The 12,752-nt window shown below is 36.5% G+C and overlaps 1 long non-coding RNA gene across 1 annotated transcript; it reads right to left on the reverse strand.

The window, feature by feature from the left end:
- Positions 1-442: 442 nt before the first annotated feature.
- On the reverse strand, positions 443-8,122 carry LOC149127124 (uncharacterized). Its single transcript, XR_016232119.1, has 2 exons — positions 7,819-8,122; positions 443-991 (listed from the first exon to the last, which is right to left on the reverse strand). It is a non-coding gene; the product is annotated as an uncharacterized LOC149127124 (long non-coding RNA).
- Between the last annotated feature and the right edge of the window lie 4,630 nt (positions 8,123-12,752).

Consider the following 12,752-nt stretch of genomic DNA (forward strand, 5'->3'; position numbering starts at 1 on the left):
AAATTAGTCCCTACCAGGCCCAAGGTTTTCATACAATCAACTCAATTGTTAGTGTGTAGCTATTCAGAATAGCAGTTAGCTAGGGGAGAAAAGCCTTGAACTCAACACTTTAGAGTCAGACTTCAGTCCAAGTTCATGCTCGGACATATTGACTGTTTAGGTGAAATTTGCTTGACTTTTCTAACTTCTAGTTTTCTTGTGAAATTGTGACAGTACTTACCTCAGATTGCCAGGGTGAAAATGAACTAATTTAATAGACAAAATTTTATCACAATACATAGAATAAAGTGTTCATTAATTGTTAAGCATTTTTATTTTTAAATTTCTTATAAATGAATGGTAACTAAAAACTCTCAACTGGGTCATTGAGAAGAAATAAATAACATCTTTGATTCTTTCCAAAGGCAAAATTTTATTTTTTTTCAAGTTTAATTATTTTAAGCATATTGTCTTGCATTTATGCAAATACATGACAATTTTTCATGACCCCAGTGCATAGGAAGATAAACTTTATAACAAAGTAGAACTACATTTGTCACTACTCTAATTAGGAGGGGTAGGAAGGGGAGAAAAAAGTGATATGGACCAGGAACACATGCAATAGTAATTGCAAGGGACTGTTTGCAACTACTGAAAGACATTTTTTGAAATAATAAAAACATTCTATCAGAACTTCATTCAAACTCAAGAATGAGCTTTTTATGATTTGAAAACATTGTACTGCACATAGTGTGATGAGAAATGTTGCTGGACACAATCCAGCCATCTTATGGGCAATGTGGAATGTTGTATCCTGAGAAAGTAGAAAACTTCTCATGAGAATGTTTGAAATGTCACTCCGGTTCATTTTAGATCAGAGTGCAGGTGGCTCCTCAAAGCCTTTGCTGGAGGCTTGATGTTTATACAGTTGTTGCTTGCAGGATGGTATTGATTGGTTAGGCAACTAATAAAACAAGCAGCCCTGCTTTCATCTGTATGCATTTTGGGGCTTCTGAAAGATAGAAAAGTGGTTTTAATTAGTGCATGTTCCCTTCACTTATTTTACTTAATTCTTTTTTCTTACTTGACCATTGCAACCCACATCATTCTAGTATTTCAGAATCTCAGTCACTGATCATGATTTTAAACCCAGATGCTTTTAGAAGGAAACAATTCCAAACAAGATACTCCTCCTGGCTCTACAAGACAGACAAAATCTCTCAACATGGTTTAATGTCTCCATTTCATTCGTTTCAACTTAGAGTTATTTTGCTCATATTTTGAGGTTATATGGATTAAAGTTTCTTTCAAAAATAAACTAAAATTGACAGTAGAATCCATGAAAAAACACTCAATATAAAATTTGAGCATTACTACATTAATGTGATAGCTTCTAAATACATGAAAGTACATGTGAGTTAAACCACTTCATATACATAATAAATACACATACTCATACACATGTACATATATGTGACAAATATATAAATTTATCTAGAAATAATTTTACTGTGTAAGTGTGTATTATAATTTTTCTTTTATTTTTAATAGGTTCTCTTCTTACTGTATATTTTTTCACATTTTCTCAGACTTTTCTTATTTCATTTTACCATTTTCTGTCTCCTACACTAATCAATAATATATTTGATTTTTATAATGGATGTCTAATGAAAATTAAACAAAATATTTAAAAATATATGGAGAATCTAAGTAGAAATTCTTGTGAGACAACTATGTAAAATATGCTATGAAAGGTGATGATATGTTTTTGCTGGGAAATTTTTTAAAATAGAAAAAGGTGTTGAGTATTAAAATCTGACCACATGAATTAGTATATAAAATGGGGAATTAACATGCATCCAAAGAGAAATATAAAATGTGAAAATGCCAGTGTGAATAACATAATGGTAATCAGATAATTAAGAAAATGAAATATTTCATAATTACTGTACCTTTTGACTCAAAAAAGGCAGTTCTTTTTCATTTTATAATTCACTAAAGCGAATTATAAAGACAAAGAATTAATTTTGGTAAACCTTAATCCATGTTTTTGAACTATGAAATCTGAGTATTGAAACATTTTCTTATAATGTGATTAATTAATTTGAATGAATATACTTGTAAAAGAAAGGAAAGATGATCCAGACCTGGAGAAGGAAGGCAGGAGGGTAAAGCAAGTGGTTCTCACCACGTGGGCCCTGGCAGGGCAGCGCCAGGAGCACCTGGGGATGCAAATTCTCAGGCGTCTCTCAGTTCATCTAGTGCAGCAGAAACTCCTCAGGCGAGGCCTAACGATCCCTGCTTAGTAAACTCTCTCAGTGATTCTGTGCATTCTCCGCTTTGAAAATCACTAATGAGCTGGCTAATGCTGTTGACTCTGCCAGACTGATATTTCAAATCTCATCTTTGCTACCAGTTAACTAAGAGACTCTGTAAATGATACGATTACACTACAGCAGTTCTGGGCCAACCAATATTTTCTCCAGGGGTTAATTCAGCAATGAAGTCTTCCATCCTGTGCTTCCAGTATTTCCAAAAGTCTCATGATATTCACCATGTTAGCAAAAGTGGAAAAGAACAAGGGTGGAAACAATCTCTTGTAAAGCCCTGGGCGAAAATGACCCATCATCAGTTCTTTCACATTCCCTGGTCTACAGCTCAATCTCCTGGTCATCCTATCTTTAGGGCAGCTGAGGACTTCGGGTCAGCTCACTACAACTAGCCACAGAGCATTCGTGTATCTGAGGCCAAATGTAGTGCCAGGAAGCTGGTGTATAGATGATGAATTTACATATCATATTTTGTTTCACTTTTGTGAAGTGGAGATAAATCAGTATGCAATGCTTAAAATTCTTCATCCATAAAAATGAGAGGAAAAGCTCTCTATCACCTCACAGGAGTTTGATGAGGATTAAGTATCCATGTCATTTTAGATTTACCATCATACCCACAACATATAGTAAGGGATCAACAAATTTTACATATGTGTATCTCAAAAATAAAATGGAAAACACAGGTAAGGAAATGTTTAAAATCACTGTTAAATTTTCCTTTCTTAAGATTGTCTAATTTATTAAGGCTTCTTAGCATTTTAATTAGAGAAAATTAAGTTTCGATTTAGTGCAAATAGTTTTCATTTCTCTAATTTAGGAGTCCAGTTGGGCTTCAGAGTCTATGAGTTCATCATCAAAAGTCCTGTATCCAAAAGAGTACTTGTTTCTCTACTGCCAAATTGGAATGAACTAAGGATGCCCTAGCACCAATAACAATACTGGATCAAAATTATTGTCATGAGAAGGCATTTTTTAAAAGCTATTGCATAAATACAATGTTTTATCAAAAATTGTTTAAAATTTTTGTCAAGCAAATTGATAGGGATGTTATACTACTGTTTTAAAATTTATATGTGAAGTTGAACATCCCTTCATTTGACCATTGTTTATAGTCCTTGCCTATTTTCCTGCTAGTTTCAGTCCTTCTACTTTATATTTGTTGAGCTCTTTATTTATTATAAACATTAAACCTTTGAATGTAACATAAATTAAAAATGTTATCTCAAGGAATAACATAAAATATTAAGTTGGAAAGAGAAATACGAAGTATTTAATGAAAAACTACTATGTCTTAGTCAATCCAGTGACTTAACATCTTTACATTTTTCTTCCTAGGTAGTACTTTGTAAAAAGGCCATCTTCCCCAGTAGATCTGTGGAGTTAAATTTTAACTCTTTATCAATTAGAACAGAATCAACAAAACATTCAATGTTTGTACTCAGGATGTGCTGCTCAGTCAGTGCTGTTCAGTGAGCGTCTCAGTAACACTGTGCCTGAAACCCTCACACAGTGTGGACGCCAAAGCAAACATCAGGCAATCTTCATACTGACTCTTAGAGTCCATGCCTTGACAGTTGTACCAGAGATTTCTGTAAACAACCAATGTTAAATTATTAAAATAGTGGAGTCAGAACTATGGCACAGCAGGTTAAGCCACTGCTTGCGATGCCTGGATCCCCTATGAGCAGCAGTCAGTGTCCCCACTGCTCTGCTTTTGATCAACCTCCTGCTAATGCACCTGAGAAAGCAGTGGGAGATGCCCCAGTGCTCAGCCCTGCCATCAATGTCTTGGAGTGTTGGAGACCTTGAGGGAGTTCCAGGCTCCTGCCTTTGGCCTGACACAGCCATGGTGTTGCAGCCATTTGGGGATGGTAAACCATCAGATTCTCTCTCTCTCTCTCTCTCTCTCTCTCTCTGTCCCTCTTCCTGACTTTCCCTCTCTATGTCACTCCTTGCAATAAATACATCTTTTAAAAATTATTAAAATATATCTAGCAAAACCAACACAATAGTGAATATTATCATTGCAATCCAATGGGAAGTAAAGTTTTAAAGAATGTCCTGATTAGTTAGAAAAATCTAAATTATGAAATAGATGAGAAGAAACTTGAAATACTTCAAAACACTACTAGGAAAAATCCTCGTTTAGAGAATCTTGAGGTTTTGTTTGCTTTCTCTATTCATCTTTGAAATTCTGCCTGTAGCATCCAAAAAAAATTCTCAAGAGAAAACAGGAGCTATGTAATATTGGAACTAAAATAGCTAGTCTAAAACACATGATTTCCTTTGCTATTCTGAAAGCTCAGTACATTTCCACATAGAACACACTCCCTAAAACATCCAAGAAATGAGAGCATCCCAGAGTAAAGCATAATGAAAAACACTGAGTGGCAGGTGGAGGAGAAGGCACAATCTCTTCTGTATGTTTCACGTCCATTGTTTTTCTGTTGTTGTTAAATTATTGAATTTATTTATTTAAAAGGTCAGGGGAGGAGAGATCTATTGGTTCACTCCCCAAATGGTCCCAATAGCCAGGTCTGGGCCTGGTTGATACCAGGAGCCTAGAAACTTCATCCTCATCTCCCATGTAGGTGGCAGGGGCCCAAGTACTTGAGCCACCTCCATTGCCTTCTTGGGTGCGTTAGCAGCAATGTGGATGAGAAGAAGAACAGCTGGAACTCAGACTGGCACTCTGATATGGGTGCTGGCATCGCCAGTGATGGCTTAACCTGCTGTACCACAACAGCAACCCTTCACCTCCATTCTTGCCTTCTTCACTGGACTTGTGGGCTGTGTGTTATTAGCAAAAACATTTCCAAAGTTATATTATCAATGTGGTCCAATAGAGCCTCTAATGAGTTACACATAGAGCAATCTAACTCCCTGCCCCACCCACCAGCCCAACACACACATACATACACAAACACACACATTCTCTCTCTCTCTCTCTCTCTTTCTCACACACACACACTCACACACACATATACCACCTATTCAGGACCTTTCTATTCTTTGCTAATACCTGCTCACCATACCTCCAAATGACCTTCATGGTAACTAAGCTCTCTTAAGTCATTGAGCTCACATTTTGCAAAGTGAAAATAATAAATGTAAAATAAACTTAATTAGTAGCTGTTCAATAAATTTTAGTTCCTACCTTTCTTATCAAAAATATTTCCACTGTTGTAAAAGGATCTTAAATTCTGACCTTTTAAAAGTCTACCACTCTGAGAAATAAAATCCTAATTATAAAATCAAATTTCATAGCAGATGCTTGGGAACAGATTAGGAGACAACTCAGGTCTCAAGAAGTCCCACCACATAATTGCTTGTATATTTACAAAGATTTACTCTGCAGACATTGCTTAAGATATTACTGTGAAGGACCAGTGTGTTTGCCTCAGTAGTCTCCATCAGAGCAATACTCAAATATTATATCACGCCCTTTCATGTCACGACTCTCAACTTCTGTACTTAACCCTCACAGAAGAGGAACAATTCAAAAATGGGGCACCAGCCCCAGACCATGTGGAATTACCATCTTTTTAAATCCTTGGAGCTGTATCAGCTTCCAGGACACTTTATGAGAAAATAGGAGTACCTGAACTTTTAATTATTCTTAATTATGTTAATTGTCAGCAGAAAGTAAAGGTAGTGTCTGTGTTAATTTAAGTAACAGGCTTTGCAATCCTGTAAACAATAAAGTTGAATACATGAGCAGGCTGGGAAGGAACTAATTTTTAAAAGTCTTAGATGTCAGTTCTAATCAGAAGCGACTCTCTCACAGTAGTTTCCATGCAGCTAACTCAATAGCCTGCCAATTCAGGGGATTTTCTTGACCAGATACAGCTATGGTTTCCAGAGGTCAAAAAATCAATGGCCATTTTCTAAAGGGCAAGTAGGTTAATGATGGGACACAGACGACATATATTTTGATTCTAACAGCATTAAAATATAAAAAAAATTAAGTAAAAATGTTGGCTAGCATTCTAAGAGCCACGTTATACACCAAATTTCTGTTATCTACGTCCTCTCTTCCTTTACACAAATTTGTAACTGTTATTTTCATTTTACAGACGGAAACAAAAAATGTGCAACAATGAAATTCTATTTTTATTCTAATTCTATTTCTTCACACACACACACACACACACACACACACACAGGAATCCTGATTTCTACACTGACATACCTAGGAGACATACAGCTCCACCACTTGCTTCTTCACTGGAAAGCATGCAACTGTGTCAGGCAATAACTAAAGCATACACGATAAAGTACTTTTTTTCACCACTGGCCCAAATCACACAGTAAGGAAAAGGATACAGAAAAAAAAAATGTGTTTTTTTTTTAATAATCTAAGCAACCTATGGTAAGTCTTTAATATTTAACAACAAATTCTGGACCCATATTTCAGAGGATTAATTAAGCTCCTTCAGCTTTTTTATCCACCATTTCCTAGTCTATAAATATATTAATATCTAAATGAAAGCCTGGAAATTTTGATTTTTGTTAATGCCTATTTAATTTCAGAAAATACAACATGTCAGAATATTTATTTCTGAGTAGTTACATAAAGACAGTCGATGTGAAACATTAGTTTCCATAGGTATAGAATGGCCACTATTACTATGGAAAAGTGTATTTATTTTATTTTGCTTTTGCTTTTTCCTTTTTAAGTTTTAAGTTTGGTTGAGTTGTACTTGTATTGACGCTGTTACGTTCACTGTGTGAAGTCAGTCTACCTTCATAGTAAATATGGGTAAATTAAGTTGGACACTCAAATTTACTTATAAAAAATTAATACGAGAGCTGGCACTGTGGTGTAGCTGGTTAGATACCCTGTCTACAGCACCGGTATCCCATGTGGATGCCAGTTCGAGTGCCGGCTGCTCCACCTCTGATCCGGCTCTCTGCTGTGGCCTGAGAAAGCAGTAGAGGATAGCCCAGGGCCTTGGGCCCCTGTACCCATGTGGGAGGACCTGGGGAGGGGAGAGGGGCTCCTGGCTCCTGATTTTGGATAGGCCTAGTTCTGGCCAGTACGGTCATCATTTGGGGAGTAAACCGGTGGATGAAGGACTTTCTCTTTCTCTCTCTCTCTGTTCTTTCTCTCTGTGAATCTGCCTTTCAAATGAATAAATAGACTTTTTAAAAAAAAAAAAAAAAGATCAATACTAAACTATTAGAATAAGAAAAACTTCTGTGGTAGATCAGTGGTGATTTAATAATGGAGTTTGCAGAGGGGTGAAAGGGAGGGTTTACAAAGGGACACAAGGAAATTTCCAGAATGATGGCTAAGGAGAGACTGAGAACACACTAAATATGTGATAATTATAAGCCAATTATGCCTCAGTAAATCTTTGGAGAGAATAGAAAAAAATAAAAAATAGGAAAAAGAAGCTGGAAGGAAGGAGTGGGGAGTTGACCAGAACTTACAATATCATAAAGGCCAATCAGATCTTAGATTAGGAATGAAAACAAGAAAAAAATCAAGTTGCATACTCACTGTTGTCGCTCCCCCTCTTCGCGGAGGAATGACACAGGACCCTGCGCTGTTCTTTTGTCTGCTCGGCCCTTCCCGGGTTTGCTGCTGGTTTTTCCCGGGTTGGCTACCGTCCCTTCCACCTCCGTGGAAGGGCAGTTCCCCCTGCCACTTTCCCCACTTCCACGGGGGAGCGGCACACCGCCGGCCGGCTCTCTCGGGGGCTGCACAGGTGTTCCTTCAGATAGATGTTCCTCTTAGATGTTCCTGGTGCATGTTGTCTCTCTCCTCCTTTATAGTCCTCTTCCACCAATCCCAACTCTGCTACCCACATGCCGAGTACGCTGCTCTCCTCCAATCAGGAGCAGGATCAGCTCCTGCAGGTCATCACTCAAGTTGGCGAGAGGCAGCTGCGTAGAAGCTGTTTAGTCCTCTCACAGCGCCATATTGTGGGAGAGCAGATGCATAGAATAAGTCTTAATTCCAGTAACTTAGTTGCTCCCCACAACTGTTGTCTGAAATTTAGAGCTGGTCACTTACATGGTAGAAAACAAGTTGAAGTAGAATAGAATTCCACGTTAATGAGCCCTACATTTTACAATGAATTAGAGTAAATCCAATGATTTGTTCAAGCTCTTCTCACTAGCTTCATTAGCTTAATGTAATATACATTAAAAAGAACCTTACCTACCAAGATTACAATTAAAATGTAAATGTTTAGCATGTTCATCTAGCTCTCAATTCTAAGGATCTAAAATATGCCTCAAAGTATAATTTAACTTCTTGAAAAAATATGCAAAATAATCCTTGTTGTGTGATATTACACATGGCCTTTTAGTATTTGGATGATGCTATTATCTATAATTTTTATAAATTATAGATTGAAAATAGCACACTGCTTTTGGTATTCTGTAGGCTTTGTTGTAACTGGAATTTTTTAAAAAGATTTATTTATTGATTTGAGAATCAAAGTTACAGAGACAGAGAAAGAGAAAGATCTTTCATTTGCTGTTTCACTCTCCAGATGATCACAACAGCTAGGGTTGTTCCAGACCGAAGCTAGGAGCCAGGAGCTTCTTCCAGATCACCCACATGGGTGCAGAGGCCCAAGCACTTGGGCTATCTTTCGCTGCTTTCCCATGCACATTTGCAAAGAGCTGGAATAGAAGCAGAGCCGCCAGGGCTCGAACCAACACCCATATGGGATGCTAGCACTGCAGACGGCAGCTTAACCTGCTGTACCACTGCGCTGGCCACTGTATTGGAATTTTTTTCCTCATTAAACCTTTGTTTTTTTCACACACTTTCATCCAGCTCTTCCACAAAATATGAAACCAATAGATAAGGTCACAGGATGTAAATGAAAACTGAACAGCTATCCAAAGACCAAAGAATAAAACCCAAAACTTCCCAAAATGTCTTCACATTATTTAATTCATAACAGGATACTACATAAGTCAAAATAATAAATTTTACTTTTATCAGCTCACTTGCAGCTCTTGGGCATCTCTATTTAGCTGTAAGAACAGATGCCTGGTAAATAAAATTTGTAATCCAAAGTGTGTTTGGCCAAGCCAAGTTCAATAATTACAACATCCTCTTCTCTCTACTCTTTCACAGTGGAATAATTTTCTGTTTCTTTACTGAACTCATAAGGACAGAATCTTAAGTAAAATATATGCAGATGTGAGTCTAAATTGTTGTTAAAATTTCTTGAAAAATACTTTAAATTTAAAGAGTACTTTTTGAGAAACATCTGGTCCTCTGCCAGTTAGAGATGCTAAGATGAGTAAGAAGTAGACCCTGTACCCATACACTTTTCTCTGTTTTTGAAATATTAAATGCTTCCATCATACTTGGCAAACAACGACTACTATTCTCTGAGCACATCCCTGTCACTTCAGCAGCCAGGAACTGAGATGCCCTGAAATTGTCCAGAATCCAACAACCAAAGGATTTGTGTTCCGGACAGATGAGAAGCTCAAAGCTTGGCTCATCCACTTGGTCAGTGTCTGTATTGGTTATTAAATATTTCAAATATCATGCCTGATTATGATGTAAATTTATTATTAAAAGCTGTTCTGAGCAGGTGTTTGGAGTGCAAGCTTTGCTCCTGATTCCAGCTTCCTGATAACGTTCACCCTGGTAGGCAGCAGGGGATGGCTTAAGTAGTTGAGTCACTGCCACAAACACAGAAGACCCACACTGATTTCCTGGCATCTGGGAATCTGGGAAAAAAACTACGAGGTGAGAGGTGCATCTCTCTCTGTCTCTCTCTCTCTAAATCTACCTCTCAAATTAAAAAATATATATTTTTATTAAAAAAAAAAAAACAGGTGTTTGGGGAGAGCAGAGGATGAGGTCACTAATTCTAACTCTAGAGACCTGAGAAGTCCCTAGAAAATGGTGAAGTAGAAGTTGACTTGTTACATGACAAAAATAAACTTTTTTCTTCCATGTAGTTGCTTTTCTTTTGTTGTTTTTAGTTGCCTCTACATTAGGAAATAAGGCTGTTTTTAAGAACTGTGTGTTAATGAATGGAATAGAGATCTTCTGGTCAAAAGCTGTAGTCTTCTTCTGATGTCAGTGCTCGGCTGTGATGTCAGCAGCTTCCGTTGTGCAGGAATCTTTCTGTTTACTCGGGTCTCCTCTCAGGCTGACTTCAGAAAGCCAGGTACAACCATCTGAGTAAGTACATACTACAAGCACTTTGAAAATATTTGCAAGCAAAGGTACTGCTGAAGTCAATTTTAGAAAATCCAACCGAACTCCAAAATTATGTTATATCTAGCTTTTTATGCCACTGTACTTAGTACTATCAATATTAATGAGAAGATAAAATTTCATTCAATATTTTCATTACAGCCATATGACCATCAAAGAGATTTTGTTGTTTTTGCCCTTCACATGTGCCTTGGAACATGAAAACAATAAAATAGTAATTTAAAAGAAGTAAGGAGAGAAATACTTTACACATAGTACTTAAAAGCTCTATTGGGTAGGAAAGTCCAGTATTTTCTAAAACGCCATATTTTTACACAATATTAAAACGAGAAATCTTCAATGATAGTTGCTTAAAATGTCTGCAATTATATAGGAGTCAGAAGAGTTACCCCCTACTGTTTTCCATTCAAATGAATGGGAAGCACATGGGTAAATTACCGCCTGCAGTGCATGATAGCGGACATTGTACGCAGCTGTCACTGTAGCCCTGTAATTATGCAAGTATCCTTCCACTATTATACAATTAGAAGGATCTATCTTTCTTCATTCCACTAGGTAATGTTTTTGTTGGTGTCAAGAGCACGGAACTCTCTCTACTTGTTCAATCACTTATGTCTGAGTTGAATATAACCAGTACATTACAGGGGACTCATTTCTTCAACATCATTTTGGGGGGCCCTATGAGAAATTTCTATCATAATAAGAAATGTTGTCTTATTCTAGCTAATACTTATTAAATTAAAAAAATCATCTTCTTCTACCTTCTTCCCATTGGAAGATAAAGAAGATCAAACATTTTGGAAAACCTTTTTCATGTCATTTGTATATCAGAGAACAGAAGTCAAAACTAAAATGCAGTCATTGTTTTTCTCTGCTACCTTTTTAATTTAAAAATAGATTTTTAAAATATGAAGATTAGTAAACTTTTAAATTTGAAATATTTCAATGTTATGGAGGAGTGGAGATTTAATTGAAATTCAGATTATCAAAAACAAATTATAATTTGCCAAAAATAAAGCAATAATACACTATAAAGTTTCACCCATGCTGCAGTGCCAGCATCTCATTCAAGTCCTGGGTGCTCCACTTCCTATCCAGCTCTTTGCTATGGCCTGGGAAAGCAGTAGAAGGTAACCCAAGTTCTTGAGCCCCTGCACCTGTGTGGGAGACCTGGCAGAAGTTCCAGGGTCCTGGCTTCGGATCGGTGCAGCTCCAACTATTGGGGCCAACTGGGGAGTGAACCAGGGGATAGAAGACCTCTCTCTCTGTCTCTGTCTCTCCTTTGTGTGTGTAATTCTGACTTTCAAATAAAATAAATCTTAATTTAAAAAAAAAAAAAACGAAAAAAAGTTTACCCATACCAGAAGGCACATGAATAAAAAAGTTTAAATGTTTTCATTTGACTCAAAATCAGTCAGCAATAGACATGAATTTATGGGTCACTTTTATAACAGGAGTAGAGTTGCAAAGGTGGTTATATCAAGATGTTTTCAAGTAACACTGGCGTGTACATCAATTGCTATCAATATATTTCCAGTTCAGAATCCAAAATATATATTTTAATTCCTAATTTCACTAATTATACACTTGAAGTTACTCATTAAGGTAAAAATAAAAAGTGGAGACTACAGAGACAATTAAGAAGTACAGCTTTGAAATGCCATTATTCAGGTTATTGTTGATTTGAGCTCAGCATACCATTAAAAAAAAAGCTAAATTTCAAAACAAGCTCTATATTACATGCCAGTAAAATGTTGATCACTCAATACAATCAGTTCATGGTCAGATGACATCAATAAGTCAGCATCACTTACACTTCTCAGATTTCTTAACAAGAAATACATAGACAAGAGAATAATAATTTCAAAAACACTGAAATCCAAGTTGTTTTAGCTTATTAATTTGGAAAAAATCCTACAAAATATTATTTAAAATTATACTTCTTTGATCATTGTAACATACTTCAGTATTGCACCATTCTTTCAGAGAAGAATGCCAACCATTTAGGACTTAGGGCTTTTAAAAACTTCTTAGAAATGGTATCACTGACTATAGTGTATTGAAGACAAGGCAAATAGTACTGCCAAATGCTTTGTGTACTTTTTGTGGCTAATTTTCATGACAACCAAATAAGGTAAATATTTTATTCCAATTTTTGAGATGAGAATTCTGTAGGTCAAGTATCCTAAGTAATTTTCTCAAGTCATGTAACTGCTTAGTGGCTGGGGCAGAGT

This window comes from Oryctolagus cuniculus, chromosome 4, assembly GCF_051225735.1.
Source record: "Oryctolagus cuniculus isolate XC-2025 breed Fujian yellow rabbit chromosome 4, ASM5122573v1, whole genome shotgun sequence".
Classification (NCBI taxonomy): Eukaryota; Metazoa; Chordata; class Mammalia; order Lagomorpha; family Leporidae; genus Oryctolagus; species Oryctolagus cuniculus.